The sequence below is a fragment of the Nicotiana tabacum genome, chromosome 24 (genome assembly GCF_000715075.1).
Source record: "Nicotiana tabacum cultivar K326 chromosome 24, ASM71507v2, whole genome shotgun sequence".
Classification (NCBI taxonomy): Eukaryota; Viridiplantae; Streptophyta; class Magnoliopsida; order Solanales; family Solanaceae; genus Nicotiana; species Nicotiana tabacum.
In genome coordinates, this window is record NC_134103.1 from 92,881,710 (window position 1) to 92,902,053 (window position 20,344).

Consider the following 20,344-nt stretch of genomic DNA (forward strand, 5'->3'; position numbering starts at 1 on the left):
AGCATACAATAATTATGATTTAATTATGAAACAAACAAAGGCAAATAGCAAATTATTATGGAAATCAGAGAGAAAATATGCAGTTTAATATTTAATATGCTAAATGTCAAATAACAATTAAGGCACATAATTCAAATAGCATGTAACAATTAATGCAGGAATTCAAGAATTAATATTTAACAAAGAATAGGAGAGAAAAAATTATTATAATAATTAATTCACGCTTTAAAACAATTTATGATTTTTCAAATAAGGATGCAAGCAATTAATTTGACGACGTATAGACACTCGTCACCTTGCCTATACGTCGTTCACATGTATTTCACATAACAAATAATTTAAAGGTTCTATTGCCTCAAGTCAAGGTTAACCACGACACTTACCTCACTTTGTAAATTCCAATCAATTACTCAACCATAACTTTTCCTTTTAAATTTGCCTCCGAAAGCTTCAAATATATTCACAAATAATTCGATATATTCAATACTAATCATAGTAATTAATTCCATATGAATTTACAAATTTTCCGGATAAAAATCTAAAATTCATTTAAATATTCGATAGTGGGACCCACGTCTCAAATTTCGGAAAAATTACAAAATCCGAACACCCATTCCGAGACGAGTCCAACCGTACAAAAATTATCCAATTCCGATGTCAAATGGACCTTCAAATCTTAACTTTTCGTTTTTGAAAGATGTTATAAAAATTCCAATTCATCTAAATCCGAAATAAATGATGAATATAGACATGGATTCGTAAAATATAATCACTTTTGGTTATAGAACACTTACCCAATTCAAAGTCGTGAAAAACCCCTTTGGAATCGCCAAAATCCGAGACTTAAAACTCAAAAGTGAGTAAAAATGCCTAAGACCCGATTTTATGTATTCTGTCCAGCATTTTCGCATCTGCGGCCTATATTTTCGCACCTGCGGTCTCGCATTTGCGAGACAAAGCTCGCATTTGTGGAAGAGGGCAGCTTGACCAGTGGCCGCATCTGCGCCCAAAATTGTCGCACCTGCGACATCGTAGAAGCGCACAAGTGACCGCAGAAGCGGTCGTCCTCGCAGAAGCGGCTTGTCCATCACGGATGCGGTTTCGCACCTGCGCTCATTTCTCCGCAGAACCGGAGCTCAGCAAGGCTGTCCAATGTCGTAGAAGTGACTGGTATTCCGCAGGAGCGGCCACGCACCTGCGCACAAAATGTCGCAGGTGCGACACACCAGAACCAGCACTGGCCAGCAGGTTGCAATTGCTCTGTGGCTCGTCCGAAACTCATCTAAGCCACTCCGGACCTCGTCCGAATATTCCAATAAGTCCAGAAACATAATAAGGACTTACTCGGGGTTTCAATTCACGTCAAACAACATCAAAATTAGAATTCACACCTCGATTTGAACTTTGAGTTTTAAACTTTTCTATTTGCAAATCTCGTGCCAAAACATATTAAATGAATCCGGAATGACTTCAAATTTGGCACACAAGTCATAAATGACATAACGGAGCTGTTCAAATTTCCATAATCGGATTCCGGCTCCGATATCAAAAAGTCAACCCCGTGGTCAAACTTAGAAATCTTTAGCCTTTAAATTACTAGTTCCGTTAAATGGTCATAACTTGAGTTAGGAACCTCCAAATTAAGTTTCGAGCATACGCCCATGTCCCAAATTACGATACGGACCTACCGGAACTATCAAAATAATGATCTGTGTCAGTTTGCTAAAAATATTGACTAAAGTCAACTCAGTTAAGTTTTAAAGCTCTATTTCACATTATAATCCATTTTTCACATGAAAACTTTCGAAAAAAATTTACGTGCTACGCACGCAAGTCAAGGAATGATAAATGGTGCTTTTCGAGATCTTAGAACATAGAATCACTTATTAAATTTAAAGATGACATTTTGGGTCAACAAATTTCCAGAATTGGCTTAAGTTCACATTTCGATCCGATTTCGATCTGAATCACACTCGAGGTACTCGTGACCCCGTCCGAATATATCAACAAGTCCAGAAACATAATATGGACTTACTCGGGGTTTCAATTCCCACCAAACAATATCAAAATTACAATTCACACCTCGATTCAAACTTTTGAGTTTTAAACTTTTCAATTTACAAATCTCGTGCCAAAACATATTAAATGAATCCGGAATGACTTCGCAATTGGCACACAAGTCCTAAATGACATAACGGAGCTATTCAAATTTTCAGAATCGGATTCCGGATCCGATATCAAAAAGTCAACCCCGTGGTCAAACTTGGAAATCTTTAGCCTTTAAATTACTAGTTTCCATTAAATGGTCATAACTAGAGCTAGGGACCTCTAAATTAAATTCCGGGCATATGCCAAAATCCCAAATCACGATACGGACCTACCAAAACTGTCAAAATACTGATCCGGGTTCGTTTGCTCAAAATGTTGACCAAAGTCAACTCAGTTGAGTTTTAAGGCTCTATTTCACATTTTAATCCATTTTTTACATAAAAACTTTCCGAAAAAATTTACGGACTATGCACGCAAGTCGAGGAATGATAAATGGTACTTTTTGAGGTCTTAGAATACAGAATTACTTATTAAATTTAAAGATGACATTTTGGGTCATCACAACCTGCGAACGCGCAGGTGCGATGACTGTGACCGCAGAAGTGGCTGTGTCCGCAGGCGCGAAAGAGTCGGCCGCAGGAGAGGTTGCGCAGGAGCGGCCCTGGCTCCGCAGGTGCGATGGGAGAGTGGACAGTCTAGTTCCGCAGAAGCGAAACCGCAAAAGCAGTCCCGCAGAAGCGGAAGTTCCTCCGCAGGTGCGGAAACCGCTGAAGGCAGAATCCTTCATTTAATGCGGGACTTAGTCATTTTGGCTCATTTATTCCATTGTTGGGCGATTCTTGGAGCTCTTAGAGAGGGGATTTTCATATAACACCTTGAGGTAAGTAATTCCTACCAAATATGAGTCAAATACATAACTTATGGGTAGATTTTAACATGTAAATTAGTGAAAATCATGGGTTTAGGAGAAAAATCTAGGATTTTGATAAAAATGAGATTTAATCATGAAATTCGTGATGGAATCTAGTAAAAGTCATATATTTGAGTTCATGAGGTTATGGGTAACAACTTTCTTCAAAAATTTCCAGAATCCGGGAACGTGGAACCGGAGGTGAATTTTAAGAATCTTACATTTAGGGTTGGGTAACCTCTTTAATAGTTGGAATACGAACTTTTGAGCATGTATTGATTAGTTTATATACTATTTGATTAGTTTTGGGTTGTTTCGGCTCCGAATTGAGGGTGTGAGCATATTCTTGAGCCGGGAAGTAGGCCTTGAAACGAGGTAAGTCTCTTTTCTAACCTTGTAAGAGGGAATTAACCCCATAGGTGAACTTAATCATTCTGTACTTCTATTTGTGGGGGCTACATACGTACGAAGTGACAAGAGTCCGTGCGTAGCTATTATTTATGCTTATGTCCGGGTAGCTTTAGGCTTACACCATGTTTTTTGTTGATATTGTTGCTTGTTTATGCTTACTAATTGTTTGGATTAAAGCAGAGATTGAGGATTTCAATATTTTAAAGGTTCCTAGCTGAATTTCTTATTTTGAAAAAGAATTGAGAAATATTATGATAACTTGAGAAAATATATAATCAACCGCTTCGCAAGTATATTCCGCGAGCGTGGTAAATTTCCACTACTCTCATAAGAACGGGTCGTTCGCCTCGGCAGGTTAATTGATGTATTTATGATTCGGGTCGTTTGACCCTCGGCAGTGCACAATATATTTATATGTATATTTGGATCGGGCGGTATGTCCTCGGCATTATTCGTGCGTAAAGATATTGGAACCCCTTTATATTTAATATTGTTCCATGGACTTGAAAGGTGAAAGGATTAGACGAGAGAAATGACTTGGTTCTTACTTGAAATGAAAGGATTGTTTACTTATTTTCCTTCTCTGAGTTCTATTATCATTTTATATATCATGTTTAATTAGAACTTCATACTATTATATTTTTGGCCCGTAGTAAGTGTCGAAATTGACCCCTCGTCACTACTTCTTCGAAGTTAGACTAGATACTTACTGGGTACATGTTGTTTATGTACTCACGCTACACTTATGCACTTGATGTGCAGGATCTGAGTCAGGTGCATCTGGTTATCAATCTAGCGCGCACGCTTGACTTCTGGTCCGAGACCACACGGTGAGCTACCCTTCCGAGCCGTTCACAGCAGCCGGAGTCTCTCTTTGATTTATTTTCTGTCTATTCTAGTTCAAACAGTAGAGTAGAGATCTTTTGTATATTTTACTAGTAGCCCACACACTTGTGACACCAAATCTTGGCACACACTAATAGACTTGTGATTTTGGTTTTATTCCTATGGCCATAAATACATTCAGCTACTTTCGTTTTATTAATTTAAATCTGTTTCTTGCTAAACCTATTAAATTAAGGAAAGTTATTTACTTGGGAAAAACTTATTAAAATGGGAAAATCACTAGATTGTTCACTGTTGGCTTGCCTAGCAATGGTGATGGGCGCCATCACGGCCAAAAATGGAATTGGGTCGCGACAACACTAAGTTCGTATCATATTTTGGGACTTGTTGCTATGATTTTACGGGGTCCTGAGGGTCTTGGGTGTATTTTTGGATCATTGGTTGAGAGACTAGTAAAGTTAAGAAATTTGAGAGTTTGACCATGGTCAATATCAGGTCAAGACAACCTCTTTTCAGTGTTTTAAGTGCACGAGCAAGTCCGTAGCGTATTTTATGATTGAAATTCATATATGGTTTGTGTCCGGGAGGTTCCGGGTGAGTTTCATGGTGGTTTCGGATTATTTCGGAGAAGTTTGAGTTTGCTGGTTTCTGGTGAGGTACTGTTCATTCGCAATTGCGAATAATTTATTGCAATTGCGAACAGTGTTCATTGAAGTTTACTGTTCATTCACAATTGCGAACAATTTATCGCAATTGCGATAATTTTTGGAATTTAGTGAAGTTCGCAATTGCGATAATATTTGGATTTTAGTGCAGTTCGCAATTGCAAACAATATATCGTAATTGCAAACACTATTCATGGGAGGTTACTGTTCATTCACAAATGCGAAATTTTAGTCTGCAAATGCAAACCTGGGCAGAAACTTAAGGATTGAAAATCTGTCATTTCTTCATTTTCGATTGGGATTTTTGGATCTCGATTTTTGGGCGATTTTGAGGATTTCTTCACGACTTCAACTGGGGTAAGTGTTCTACATCCGAAAGTGATTATATTTCATGAATCTATGGTTATATTCATCGTTTAATTCGAGTTTTATTGGAGAAAATTGGGGTTTTTGTAAAACTTTCCAAAAATAAAAATTTAATATTTGAAGGTCCATTTGACATCGGAATTTGATAATTTTTATATGGTTGGACTCGTCTCATAATGGTAATTTTTGTATGGTTGGACTCATCTCAGAACGGGTGTTTTCGTAAGTTTTTCCGTGATTAGAGATGTGGGCCCCACTGTTGATTTTTTAGATGAATTTCAGATTTTAATCCGAAAAATTAGTAAATTCATATGGAATTAATTCCTACGATTTGTATTGAGTATATCGAATTAATTGTGACTAAATACGAGGCTTTCGGAGGCCAATCCGCGAGGCAAAGGCACAACGGAGTAAAGAATTTCACGGTTTGAGGTAAGTATCTTGACTAACCTTGAGTGGGGGAAATTACCCCTTAGGTATTGAGTCTTAGGTAAAAACTTTGTAATTGAAAGCATGTATGCGAGGTGACAAGTACGTACTTGGTTTATATATGCAAATTACATTGGTTGAAATTTATAGACGCCCTTATGTATTAAATTGAAAAATTATTGGAACATAGTAAATCCTTTATTTGTCATGCCTAAATCCTTGTTTGTTGAATTTATTTTTATATGATAATTGGGTGTGATTGCCACTTTGATTTTTATGTGAATCTCGTATTTTTGTTGAGTTGATATTGTCTGGGGATAATTTCATTATGGATTATTCATTTGCAAATAATTTATTATGTAAGTTTAAAAGGAGGCATTGATCTATTTGCCAAAAATTTAGATTAAAAAAGGCGTTGTTCCTTGATGAATTATTTTTCAGTTCATGTTGTGGAAATTGGTATTGAATTATAAAGGTAGTAAATCATCTCGAATATTTTTGTTAAGATTTGTGCACATTATGGTCGAGCCATGGGCTCCTTATTATGAAAATTAATATATTGTTGATTTCTGTGGCAAGCTATAATATTTGAGCACTTGATGTGCAAATATGTGATATATTGTGATAATTGAGCACTTGAGGTGTAATTTATGAGATGTTGTGATATTGTTAAGGGGTGTGTTCGGGTGTTTGCACGAGGTTTCTGTCGTGCTATTGTTACTATTTATATTTGCACATGCGGCGTGACAAGGCGGTTATATATATATATATATATATATATATATATATATATATATATATATATATATATATATATATATATATATATATATATATATATATATATATATATATATATATATATATATATATATATGGGTTTGTGCATGTGGCGAGACAAGATGAGAATATTATTATGCGCGTGCGGCGAGACAAGGTGGGCATTTACTTTATTATTGCGCATGTGGCGAGACAAGGTAGGCTATGTCGGAAATATGTTTGTGATGACTTATGATGGCCTTGGGGCATTGTTGTTTGTTGAAATTTATTTATGATTTGGGACTACGAGGCGATACCTCGGGAGTCCCCTTTTTGTTGATATTTCTCTATGGTTGCACTTGTCTTTGGTTATTTTATTTTTCAGTAATATGTAAATTCCTGTGTTCTCTATGATGTATTATCTGACTTAATATTAAGTATTTTGTATTGCTTGTAGTGTTGTGTTGGCTTTGGATTTTTCGTACGAGACTTTTGAGGATTTGTACTTCTGGTTTGTACTTGTTCTTGATGATTGATTTGATTTAAATAAAAGAAACTACTATTATATTTTAATTTGATAAGTTTTTACATCCAAATCAGTAGTAGCTTATCTGATGTTTTATTTAAATTGAAATGTCATTTTATTCACTCAAATTATTTCTAAAATAAACTCATTTCCTTGTTGAATTCTTACTTGATTTAAAAATTATAACCTTACTTTATTGAAAAGAAATTGATCGTGCGGATTTTATGTATTGACATATTTGGCACAAGAGTTGTCCGCGCGATTGTGATAGAGATATGCGCATGAGGTGCCGTGAGAATATGAAAGGGGGCTGAGAACCATATTTTATGATTATGATATGAGATATTTATTTGAAAGAGTTTGATATTCGAAGGATACTTATTTGAAGAAATATATTTAGAGGGTATTTATTCGCAAGAATTATATATGAAAGATTTATATTTGAAAGACTTGTTAATTGGTTGTACTTGTGGTTCTTATTCGTCTGAATAATAATTATGGTGTTCTTGCTGCCTTACTATTTATATCACTAGTTGATTATTGTTGTTATCACTGCTATTTGTTTTAGATTATTTTTATACGCTATATTGCTCAGGTTATTTGACTAGTGAGTGTCTTGATTGTACCACGTCATTACTCCACTGAGGTTAGTCTTGATACTTACTGGGTACCGACTGTGGTATAGTCATACTACACTTTCGCACATTTTTATGCAGAGCCAGGTAATTTGGAGTCAGTTGACCGCTAGCTAGCTATACGGATCTTGCTGTGGAGTCTAAGGGTAAACCTGTTGCTGCGTTCACAGGCTTCGTAGTCACCTTCTGATATTGTTCTCGCACCGTTTTATCTCTACTTCAAAACAGTTATATTTATAGGCTTTCTAGTAACTCAGTAGAGCTTATGACTTGTACTACCGGTTTTGGGATTGTAAGTATGGTATAGAGAATTCTACTTCGCATTTGTCCATCGTTAATTAATATTGTATTTTTTTCAGTAAATGTTAGGCTTACCTAGTCCCTAAGACTATGTGCCATCACGACATCCAACGAAGGGATGACACTTGTATAGCATTTTGATTCTTAATAATATACTAACCTTATTACTTTATGTTTTAACGCTCTTTTTATGGAATAAATTTATGTACACTAAGATTATTTTTTAAACTTGAATAAGAATTTTACTCATATGATGAATTTAAAAAAATAATTGAATTGGATTCTTTTGCTAAATAATTAATTAAAAGATTTAATTATTTAGTTTTAACATAGAAAATAATTTATTCTATGATGATTCAGATCTTAATATTAATCCATCTCCTGTTTTGAATATTTAATCCTAATTATAACTTTATCCATCATAAATTTTATTTTCAAAGAGTAAAAAAATGACATAACATTTCACTTTTAGATCTTTATGTCTGTAGAATTATTAGTGGTATTGACTCTTACCAACTATTTTTTTTACTTTTCTCACACATTTATATTCTTAAATATTTTCTTAGTTGTTGTATAATAATTGGGTATTTTTTTTAATATTACACGAAAATTGATTAAAAAAATATATTTTTTGAGTAGAAAGTAGTTCAAATATAATATAAAAATATTATTATTCTCAAATTCAACTCTTTATGAAGTCTCTTTGATATTACTTTTATTGTTTATTGGTATTTGACATTATGGAGTGGTAATGTATTGTCAATACGGAGGATTCTTATGAAATTGATTTTATTAAATCTTCTTTCATATTTTTAATAAGAATTTAATAGATAAAATTTTATTAATTTTAAAATCTTAAATATTAAAAATTAGCATATAAGGTATTGTAGTCTAAAAAATAAGTTATTGCAATTATGTCATTTCCTATGAGTTCTTCCGTTTAATAATTTAGGGTATATTAATATTGTATTTATGTCTTTATAATAATATAGGCTCTCCTTTTTCTAAATGGATTTGGACAATATAATACATTCTCAAATTAAATTAGTAATAGGACATTACAATACGTCTTCAAATTAAATTAGTAATAGGAATTTTTAAGAAGTATATGCTAAAAGTAATAGGATTACATGACTAAAGATATTTACTTATTCAATTTTATATGAATTAGATAGCCGGAAAGTAATTATACTAATATGATTTCTAAAGGTAATCATGTAGGATTCCTAACGTATAGTATTATGTCCAAAAACTAATAGGATTATAAGGTTAATATCTAGAATTCTGGTTATATCCTTTTATTATGAGTTATTATGCTTAATATTATAAGGTTATTTTTGTAAACAGACATTGTATTCATGCTTTTATAATAATATAGATTAGTCAAATACAAAATATATTTTATTAAAAATACTTTTTTGAAAAGCACTTTTAAGAAAAGCATTATTTAAAATAAGCTCATTTTAGAAGCACGGCCAAACAGGCTACTAGTATTATTAGTTTGTCACAATTTCATCCTCTATCATTTAAGGGATCGTTTAGTTGGACCGTGGACGGATTAAGAAAAATATTTCTATCACAAAATGCTGCCATACAATAAAGAGCAAACTTCATTTATGGCGGTCTATACAAACTAATTTCAGTCGCTAGTCACAAAATTGCAGTATACATTTTATAGTCCAAAACTAATTAAAAAGATAGCCACCGATTCAACTATCACGGAAACAAAAATCTAATTCCTGCGGCGTTCTCCGGCGTGTCAATTTTGGCGTTAAAATGGTCATCAGAAGCTGAAGCGGTGGGAGGGAGGCCGAGCTCGTCATCCGATGCTTCTAGAAGGTAGCAGAGGTCTGGTTGAGGCTGAGTTAACGGATAAACAATCTCTTCCTCGAAGCTCCTGACTACCGAGTCCAGATCCTGAACCTCCGGTAGACTGTCTGTAACAGTTTCCGGTTCATCTAAGATATCCAATATTTCTTCTCTTATCTGCTTGACGTCCGACGAATACAAGCCTAGACCGGCATCAGGTTCGGCAGAGTTAGGGTTCACCTCAGGCTCCGAGTTAACTTGGTTCGACTCGTGTGAGTTGAGAACTGCCTCCTCATCCTCCTCTGTATGCACTCACTTTGACCCGGCCGAGGCGGACTTCGAGTCTTCTCGGGATCGCTTGTTACGGTTTATCTCAGCTTTACCCACTTCCATAAGGTGAATGGTAATATTAGGAATTAGATTGATGTAAGGAGGATATTTTAGTAAAAGCACAACAGAAATGAAGGGTTGGTTGAAGTGAAATGAAAATAATATACAAAATAGACTGTTATTATACAAAAAATATACTAAATAATATAGACTGTCACTGTACAAAATAGACTGTTACTATATAAAATATACAAAAATAGACTTTCATTATATAAAAAATATACTAAATAGACTGTCACTATACAATATATATATATATACAAAATAGACTGTCACTATATAAAAATATACAAAATAGACTGTCATTATACAATTTATATACAATAGACTGTCACTATACCAAAAAAATACAAAATAGACTGTCACTATACAAAATATATACTAAATAGACTATCACTATATAAAAAATATACAAAATAGACTGTCATTATACAAAATAGACTGTCACTATACAATAAATATACAAAATAGACTATCCATATACAAAAAATATACAAAATAGATATTTCGGACTATTAGATGTAATATGTTTGGGCCGGAGGGCCATTTTCTGTCAATGAGCAAAAATATGGGCTATTAAAATTTTGAGGGGTTATAGAGGGTAGTTTTCTCTAAAATAAAATATTGTTTGTTTGGTAGATTAGAAGAAGAAAAAATCATAACTAATGTAACATTGATTGGCCGTATCAAGAAAAGATAATTCGCGCATTAATTAACTAATGTAACATTTGGTTGGTAGTTAATACCAGGAGCGGATCTACCTTACGAAGTAGGGGTACCACGGCATCCACTCGCTTCACTAAAATTCTTACTATGTACATAAAATTTTTGTAAAGAAACGTATAAATAGATAGAATGGCACCCAAAAGTCACAAAGTGAAAGCGGGTGCCATTGGTTCAGCCTTCCCTTTGAAGGCTTTCCTTGGCCTCATGAATGCAAGTTCGATTCCCTCTTGGAGAAGCTCCTTTGATTTTTCCTTTTTCCTATTTATTAAGATTTTCTTTATTTTCAGTTGAGCCCTAGGGCTCCACCTCTTTTCCTTCTTTATCTATTTTTTCCTTCCTTTTATTACTTGCTAAGTCTCTCTTCCTCATTTTTTTAACTTTCACTCATCATTTTATTTTTATCATTATACTTTACTTTATGAACAATTATTTTCTATAGGTAATTTGAATTATTTTTAATTAGCATATAATTTCTTTATTTTTAATAAAACGATATTAATTTATATATTGGAATATAATTTGAGCAATATCTTCTATTGCGTTTTGAAAAAAATTAAATGGCTTGATTGATAGTCGTTTTGAGTCGAATATCATAGGTTGAATGTTGAAGGTTTTTCTTTGAAAATAATTGTCATATAACTCAACAATTAAGATGAAAAAATAAACAAAGAACAATACAATTAAATTAATCTAGTCAAATAATGAATATATAGTGTAGTTAAGGTATTCTTTAAGCAAATATTTATATTGGAGGCGCTCTTTCATGAAATGTTATTTTTCTTTTGTATTTTTATTTAGAATGTGTTTAAATTAAGCGTTACAAATTTGAACTAAAATCGAACTTATTTGCTTTGTGAATGAAAGGCCTATTCAAATTAACTAAAAACTAACCGAACCAACCCATTATTCCTAATCTGTCTTTATAGCTACTGACATGTATATTATATGCATAACATGGTGGCACCCGCAACCTTCGAATCCTGGATCCGCCTCTGACTTAATACCTGAATTAAGTTATGTTGAAGCTATATATTATTTTATGCATGATAGAATGTGGAATAATAATATATGTATAAGTAATACATGGATTAGAATATTTATAAAATAAAATATAAAGTAGGTACTTCTTACATTACATTATTATTCAAGGCATAATTAATATGCATTATTATACGAGTGTCCATTTTATATATTTATAATTCCTGCATAACTAGACTTGTAGGCAGGGGCAAATATAATGTACCGTACAAGATATGAGTTCACCCGAATTCAACAACTTTGACTCATATATATATATATATATATATATATATATATATATATATATATATATATATATATATATATATATATTACAAATTACCCTTCCCAGACCCCACTAATAAAATTATACTGAATTATTATTGTGATAAAATTACGAATTTAAACTCATAAAATTTAAATTTTAAATCAGCCTCTGCCTCATGGAATGGGATTGCCTTATTTAAGGCATTTTTATCTTGTAATACACTACATTTTAACAGCATAAAATGTTTTATTTCAAGATAAACCGAATAATTAAACACAACCGACCACATGCCTACTTAGAAATGCTTATCATTTCTACCCAAGAAGAGAATTACTTGATCGTGGTATGTTGAAAACATATCATGTTTTAAGTTATACATTTTTGGAAACCGTTTTTTTTTTCAACTCCAAGTAATTCTTATGTGTCAATCAATCATAAGTTGCTAACATGCATGCCATCACTTAAGACAGAAAACGTCAAGGATTTTCCCATTTTCTGTCAGATTTTGCTTCAAAGGTAACTACGGAGTATTAAATTGTGGTTTGAACAACCTGTGAGTTATTTTTTTTTCATCTATTTGTTGGGTAGTTATATTCTTGCGTTAAAGGCGAAAGCAAAGTAGGGGAAGAAGAATAAGAAAAGACAATAAAAGCCGACCATGGGCAATATCAATGTGAAACGGAAAAAATTCAGAAAGAGTACAAAAGTAATCGAAATTTAATTATTTTTTTTATGTAAAGATAAAATCTGAACAAAAATACTCTTATATCCAAAAAAATCCAGCATAATATGCTAGAATTCGAATTTTTTACATATGAGATTCCAGCATAATGTACTGAAATTTCATTATGTGCTGGAGTTCCAATATAATATTCTGAAAGTTTATACACATGATGTGATGACCCAAAAGGTCATCTTATATTTTAAAACTCGAATCTGCGCTCTTAAGCCTTTAAAATCTTATTTTTACCCTCCACGATTTGCGTGCGCAGTCCGGGCAGATTTTCGGAAAGCTTTTATGTTGAAAATTGATGAAAATAAGAATTTATGCCTTAAAAATTAATTTTAGTTGATTTCGGTCAATATTTTTGGTAAACGGGCTCAGAACCATATTTTGACGGTCCCAGTAGGTCCGTATCAAATTATGGGACCTGGGCGTATGCCCGGAATTGAATTCGAAGGTCCTTGGCTTGAGTTATGAATTTTTGATGAAAATTAAAAGTCTGAAAATTATTTGTTTTTAAGAATTGATTGATATTTGGTATTGTTAGTATCGGGTCCGTATTTTAGTTCTGGAGTCCGGTACAGGTTCATTATGATATTTAAGACTTGTTTGTGAAATTTGGTGAGAAACGGAGTTGATTTGACGTGATTCGGACGTCCAGTTGAGAAGATATGAATTTTAAAGTGTTCTTGAGAATTTCATTTGATTTTGTGCTAAATTCGTAGTTCTAGGTGTTATTTTGGCGATTTGTTCGCGCGAGCAAGTTTCTATGATATTTTTAGACTTGTGTGCATGTTTGGTTTGGAGTTCCGAGGGGTCGGGTGAGTTTTGGATAGGCCACGGGATGTTTTGAACTTAGAACATTTTTCTGGTATAACTGAACCTGTTGCAGACCTCTGATCTCGCAATTGCGAGATCAGGCATCGCATATGCAAACATAACAGGGTCCGCAATTGCGAGGCTTTCATCACAATTGCGATCAGAAGCCTGGGCAAGCAGTTCTCGCATTTGCAAGGTTACCTTCGCAATTGCGAAGGGAGTCTAGGAAGGGCAGGTTCGCAAATGCGAACATATACTCGCATTTGCGAGGTTCAGTGGTCGCAAATGCGACACTTTCCTCGCATTTGCGAAGGCAACGGGATTGTGAAGGACATCGCAATTGTGATTGTTCCTTCGCATTTGCGAAGCTCAGGTCGCAATTGTGACACCTACAGCTGAGTAAAAAGGGCTTAGACGGGATTTTTCATTCATTTTTCATATTTTCAAAACCCTAAACCTTAAGAGGTGATTTTCCAAAGACCAAATCTTCCCCAAATCATAGGTAGGTGATTCCCAACTCTTTTCTTTCAATCTTTTGTATCTTATAACAAGATTTCAACCTAGAATCTAGAATTTTTATGGTGAAATTAGGATATTTGGGTAGAACTTAGGAATTTTGAAATTTGAGGATTTAGACCCCAATTTGAGGTCGGATTCCAAAATTAATTATATATTTGGGCTCGGGGATGAATGGGTAAAAGGATTTTGGTCCGAACCTCGGGTTTTGACCAAGCGGGCCCGGGATCGATTTTTTGACTTTTGGAGGAAAATTTGGGAAAATTTAATTTATGCAATATAATTGATCTCTTAAGCAATATTTGATATTATTGAGTCATTTTTGAATAGATAAGAGTGGTTTGGAGGTGAATTCCAAAAGAAAAGTTGTGATTGAGAATTAAGTGGCCTTCGGAATGAGGTAAGTGTTGTGTCTAACCCTAACTTGAGGAATTAGGAACCTTAGATTACTTGCTAAGTGAAATTCATGTGAACGGCGTATATGTGAGGTGACGAGTACTTATGCGCTGCCAATTTACCTGTTTTCCATGTTTCTCAGTTTTTCTTATATTGTCTCATTCCTATGCCTAATCGCTATATGTTATACTAGTGTTGTTCAATTTATCGTTCTTATCATGTTTACGAATTTTCTGGTAATAATTGAGTTTTTATTTCAAAGTTGAGATTGATGTTATGGAACCAAATATTGAAGTAAGGTTTATACTTGTTATTCTATCTCCCTGTTTATACTTATGCATTGCATTATGGTAAGGGAGAGTGTTAATGCACGAAGGGTGATGTTGTACCATATTGTGAGTGTTAATGCACGAAGGGTGATGCCGTTCCATATTGTGAGTGTTAACGCACGAAGGGTGATACCATTCCATATTGTGAGTATTAATGCACGAAGGGTGATGCCGTGCCATGATATGAGAATTAATGCACGAAGGGTGATGTCGTGCCGTTTCTATTTATTTTATGGTGAGATTCAGAGTAAAAGCACGAAGGGTGATGCCGTGCATTTTTTCTTACTGTATTCAATATTTCTGTTGATTCATGGTATATTGACTGCTCCGGTGATCATTTTGTTGTAGTTCTTTATCTTGTATTCCCCTCAGTATGTTCCCCTCCCGACATTTCCTGTTTAGTTCTTCATTTCTGTTATTTATATATACATTGTTAAATTGTACATGTTGATTTGTAGGTGCCTTACCTTAGCCTCGTCACTACTTCGTCGAGGTTAGGCTCGACACTTACCAGTACATAGGGTCGGTTGTACTGATACTGCACTTTGCACTTTCTGTGCAGATTTTGATACCGGCTCAGGTTGATCGAGATTTTGCTATTGATCCACTGTCCGGAGACTCAAGGTAGATCTGTCGACGTTCACAGACCTTGAAGTCCCCGTCTATCTTTTATGTCCTACTGTTTTCTTTCATTTAGATAGTTGTGTTTCTTTCAGACTATTACTTGTAGTAAATTCTAGAGTGCTTGTGAATTATGACTCCAGATCCGGGTGGTAGTAATTAATACAGTTTTATGATATTCCGTACTTGTTATATTTTATCTTAGTTAATTATTGTTAATTACTAAATGGGAGTAAGGAATTGGCTTAATGATTCTCTAACGTTGGCTTGCCTAGGAAGTGAAATGTTAGGCGCCATCACGGTCCCGTCGGTGGAAAATTTCGGGTCGTGACACATGAGCTCCATAATCCAGCATATTATATTGGTATTTTTGTCCAGATTTTATCTCCGCATAAAATAGTAGCTATTTTATAATGACTTTGTAAATTCCGGCTAGTATATGCTAACTATAATGTAAAAGTCATATTAATAGCGCACTAACTTGAATTGTGATGTGTGGCTATAATTCCACAGTTTAGCACATTATTCGCCTTACATTTTATATGCTTTAATGATAAATTATACTTTATTTGCGCGTAATGGAGTCTATTTTATGTGTAGGTGAATTGGAGATGAAAGTAGAGCAAAAGGAATAATGAAAGTCTAAAGCGTGCTCGAAAACAGTTGAAAAGAAGAAAGAAAGAAGTGAGTAGCTGACAAATGAAAAGCTGGCGAAGCTAGGCCTAGAGCAGGCGTTAGAGCAGGCTGGGCGAGCCCTTTAGCTCGCGTGGGAGCTGGCGACGCCAGGCCTGGGGCGAGCTCAAGCAGGCATTATACCTCGCGACGCCAGGCCTGGGGCGAGCTTAAACTGGTGTTATGCCTCGCGAGGCCAGGTCTGAGGCACGCACATTCCGAGCTTTGAAGACTTATTTCGTCTCCTGGTTTGATTAGGACTTGGCCTACGCATTTAGGTATTTTCCTACACATATAAATAGACCTAAAAATGCTAATTTTGGGAACTTTTGGCAACCAGAGGCAAGGATAGCTCGTGGAACAACCGTTGGGAGCTAGACTCATCAATTCCTACATCCTTTTATCCTTACTTTATAATTTATTTATGCAAAATACTCGGGATATTGTTACTATGAGTATGAGTAGCTAAACTCCTAATCTAGGGTTTTGATGGAACCTATTGGAGGATGATTTTCCTGTTACGTTAATATAGATTTGCCGTAGTATTTTCTCTATTTGTTCAACTATAATATTATTGTGGTTGATTGAAGGGCCCTCAATTGGCTGTGCCTATTTAGTATGTATTACTCGGGAGAGAGTGCATATTTAGGTAGTTGTTGAACAATATCACTCCTAAGATATATGAGGGATCAATACGAAGGGTTTAAAGGTGGGATTAGGGATAACGAAACCTTGGTACGATCCTAGTGAGCCGTACTTAATGCCAGCTAGCGTAATTCGGGAGAATATGTCTAGTAAATTGTGGTAATTACTCGAGAGAGAGAGTTACGACAATCAAAGTGCTCATGATCGATAGATACGACTTAGGCGAATTTGTAGAAAACGTAGTGGAAAAGATTTCGACAATAGGGGAAATCACAACCTTAGATCATTCCACAATTTGTCTACAACCCGTTAGTAGTTAGTTATTAATTGTTGCATTTTCATTACGTAATATTTAGTTAGTAAACATCCAAATTGTTACTTAAATATTTCTGAAGATTGATTGTGTGAGTTCGTGCGAGTCTAGTAGCTCTGTTTGATAGGTCAATTCCCTGTGGGATTCGACTCCGGACTTATTAGCCGGAATATATTTGCAACGACCGCTTAGTCCTTTTTATAAAGTATAGTTGGGCGTGATCAAATTTTGGCATCGTTGCTGGAGAATTAACGGTGTTATTAATTGCAGCTAAAAGAAGTGCTATAATTCTTAGTTTAGTCAATTTTCTTCATTTTAAACCAAATACATTGAAATTTTAACGTTTGTAGTCTTGGGTGTTACAGGTGCATGCCTAGGAACTCCTCGAGAACTGGTGAATTGCTCGAAGCATTATCAGGTCCTGAGAAAGTTTTCAAGGAACTAAATCATGCAAACAAGAACGGCAAACAACAACAAAACTCAACAGACCAAATCGAATCAGACATGGATGACGGAATAGAAAATCCAATCAACAACAGAAACAATGCGAATGAACCAAACAATCAGGGTGTGGTGCCTCTTGTACCAGAAGCAGCATTATATGATTGGGCACAACCCACCACCGATAATCTAGCAACTGCAATTGTAGTCCCTCAGATACAAGCGGAAATATTTCCAATCACAAACAACATGCTACATTTGTTGCAGAACGAGGGATTGTTCTCAGGGTCTTTCATTAAAGATCCTCAGCAGCATTTGAAGAATTTCCTGTCGATATGTGTCACGCAAAGGCAAACTAATATGACACCAGAATCAATAAAGTTGTTGTTGTTTCCATTCTCGGTGACAGGAGAAGCTAAGACTTGGCTTAATTCACTCCCCATAAATTCCATCACTACTTGGGAGGAATTAGTCAAGCAATTTTTGAACAAGTTCTACCCACCCAATAAAACTGCCAAACAAATTGATGATATATTGAGCTTCAGGCAGAGACCGACAGAATCACTACAAGAAATGTGGGAGAGGTTCAAGGGTATACTGGTTAAGTGTCCACATCATGGCATTCCAGATTAAATGTTGGGGCAGAGGTTCTATATGGGACTGGCAGATAGCTTAAAGGCCAATGTTGATGCTTTAGCAGGTGGAGCATTTTTGAGTAAAACATTCAGAGAATGCAAGATCCTACTCGATAAGATGGCCCAAAACTCAGGATGGATGACAAGAGACTCTACGATCACTCCTGTAGTTCACTCAGTGGCTTTGGACCCAAACAACTCCATAGCTGAAAATATGGCCACTCTAATGACGCAAATGAGTATCCTCACCAAAAGGATCGATGAATCAGGCCAGAAGCAGCAGGTACATATAGTTGATGCAACTAATGGGGGCTTATGTACACCATGCATTAACCAACCTTATGTATGCTCGTAGAGTGCAGAAGGTGACAACCAGCACTATCAGGAAGATATGAACTATGTAGCCAACTATGGGGGGCAGAGGCAAGGTGGTCAGAATTAGGGACAACAGAATCAACAATATATACCAGCACAGCAGCAGTACAATAACATCAACAATCCTGGAGCTATGCGACAACAAGGTCAAGTGGTGCCTTACCAAAGGCAACAGGGTTACAACCAGCAAAATCAACAGCTGGCTTATCAACAACCTCAACAACAACAGATTGTGAGACAAGATGATGGGTTTGCTAAACTTAAGGGAATGCTAGACAACAACAATAGAATGCTGCAACAATTGATTGGGTCCACTGGAAAAATGCAAGAGAGAGTGGACTCACATGAATCAGCGATAAAAGGTATTGAGATTTAATTAGGAAAGACATCTATGGCTCTAAACAATCATCCCCAAGGGACGTTACCTGCAGACACACAAGTCACTCCAAAAGATCAGGGCCCGAAACAGCTTATGGCAGTGAGTCTATGAAATGGTAGAGACCTAGATCTAGAGCAAGAGATTGCTCGCGAAAGCCGACCTACTGAAACACTTATGCCAGTACCCATTGAGATAGATGATTCAACAAGGTTAACTGAGGTGACGGTACAACATGCACAAGAGAGCACAAGCAAAGAAAAAGAGGTTGCAAAGGAGACTGAGGTAGCACAAGAAACGACAGTAGAAGCAGTGCCTGAGCAATATAAAACTCAAATCACAGGAAAGAAGTGACCTCCAGCACCATTCCTGCAGAGATTGGCCAAATATCAGAAGGACGAGCAATATAAGAAATTCATGGAGATGTTAAAACAAATACAGGTGAACATTCCACTAATTGATGCGTTGAGGGAGATGCCTGGGTATGCCAAAATGATGAAAGATTTAATGTCTCGCAAATTCACTTCCAAGACATGTCCATTGTTACATTGACACAGACCTACAGTGCAGTCGTGACGAGACCCATAGCTGAGAAGTTGTCAGACCCAGGGAGTTTCACAATCCCATGCACGATAGGCAGCTATTCTTTTGCTAAAGCATTGTGTGATTTGGGGGCAAGTATAAACTTGATGCCCTTGGCTATCTACAAAAGGTTAGGCATTGGAAGAGCTAGACCCACGTCCATGTTACTACAGCTAGCCGACCGGACAGTGAAGAGGCCCTCTGGTATCCTTGATGATGTATAGTACAGGCTGGGAAGTTTGTGTTCCCAGCAGATTTTGTCTTTTTTGACTGCCAGGTCGACGAGGAGATTCCCATAATTTTGGGAAGACCATTCTTGGCCACTAGGAGAGATTTAATTGACTGTGAAATTGGAGAGCTCAAAATGAGATTAATGATGAAGAAATAACATTCAACGTGCAGAAATTTATGCGGCGACCAAGTGAATTTGCTAACTGCTCTCTAATAGAAGTCGTGGATGTAATTTTGGAGGAGGAAGATGAGACCTTGAATGCTAAAGACCCTCTAGCAGCCTGTCTCATGAACTTAGATGAAGTAAATGATGAGGATTTGGCGGAGTGGGTGATGTCTCTTAAAGGCCAAGGGTTTTGGAAAAGAGAACTCGAATTTGAGCCTTTCCACTTAGAAGAAAGAAATATTCCTCCAGCTAAGCCGTCGATAGAAGAGCCACCAAAGTTGGAACTAAAGCCGCTACCACCTCACCCCAGGTATGCTTTCTTGGGACCTAACTCAATTTTACCTGTTATCATCTCATCTGGTTTGTTAGTGTGCAGAAAGAACAGCTTTTGCAA

General features: G+C 35.6%; 1 non-coding gene across 1 annotated transcript; it reads right to left on the reverse strand.

The window, feature by feature from the left end:
* Positions 1-18,101: 18,101 nt before the first annotated feature.
* On the reverse strand, positions 18,102-18,208 carry LOC142178704 (small nucleolar RNA R71). Its single transcript, XR_012706969.1, has one exon. It is a non-coding gene; the product is annotated as a small nucleolar RNA R71 (small nucleolar RNA).
* Between the last annotated feature and the right edge of the window lie 2,136 nt (positions 18,209-20,344).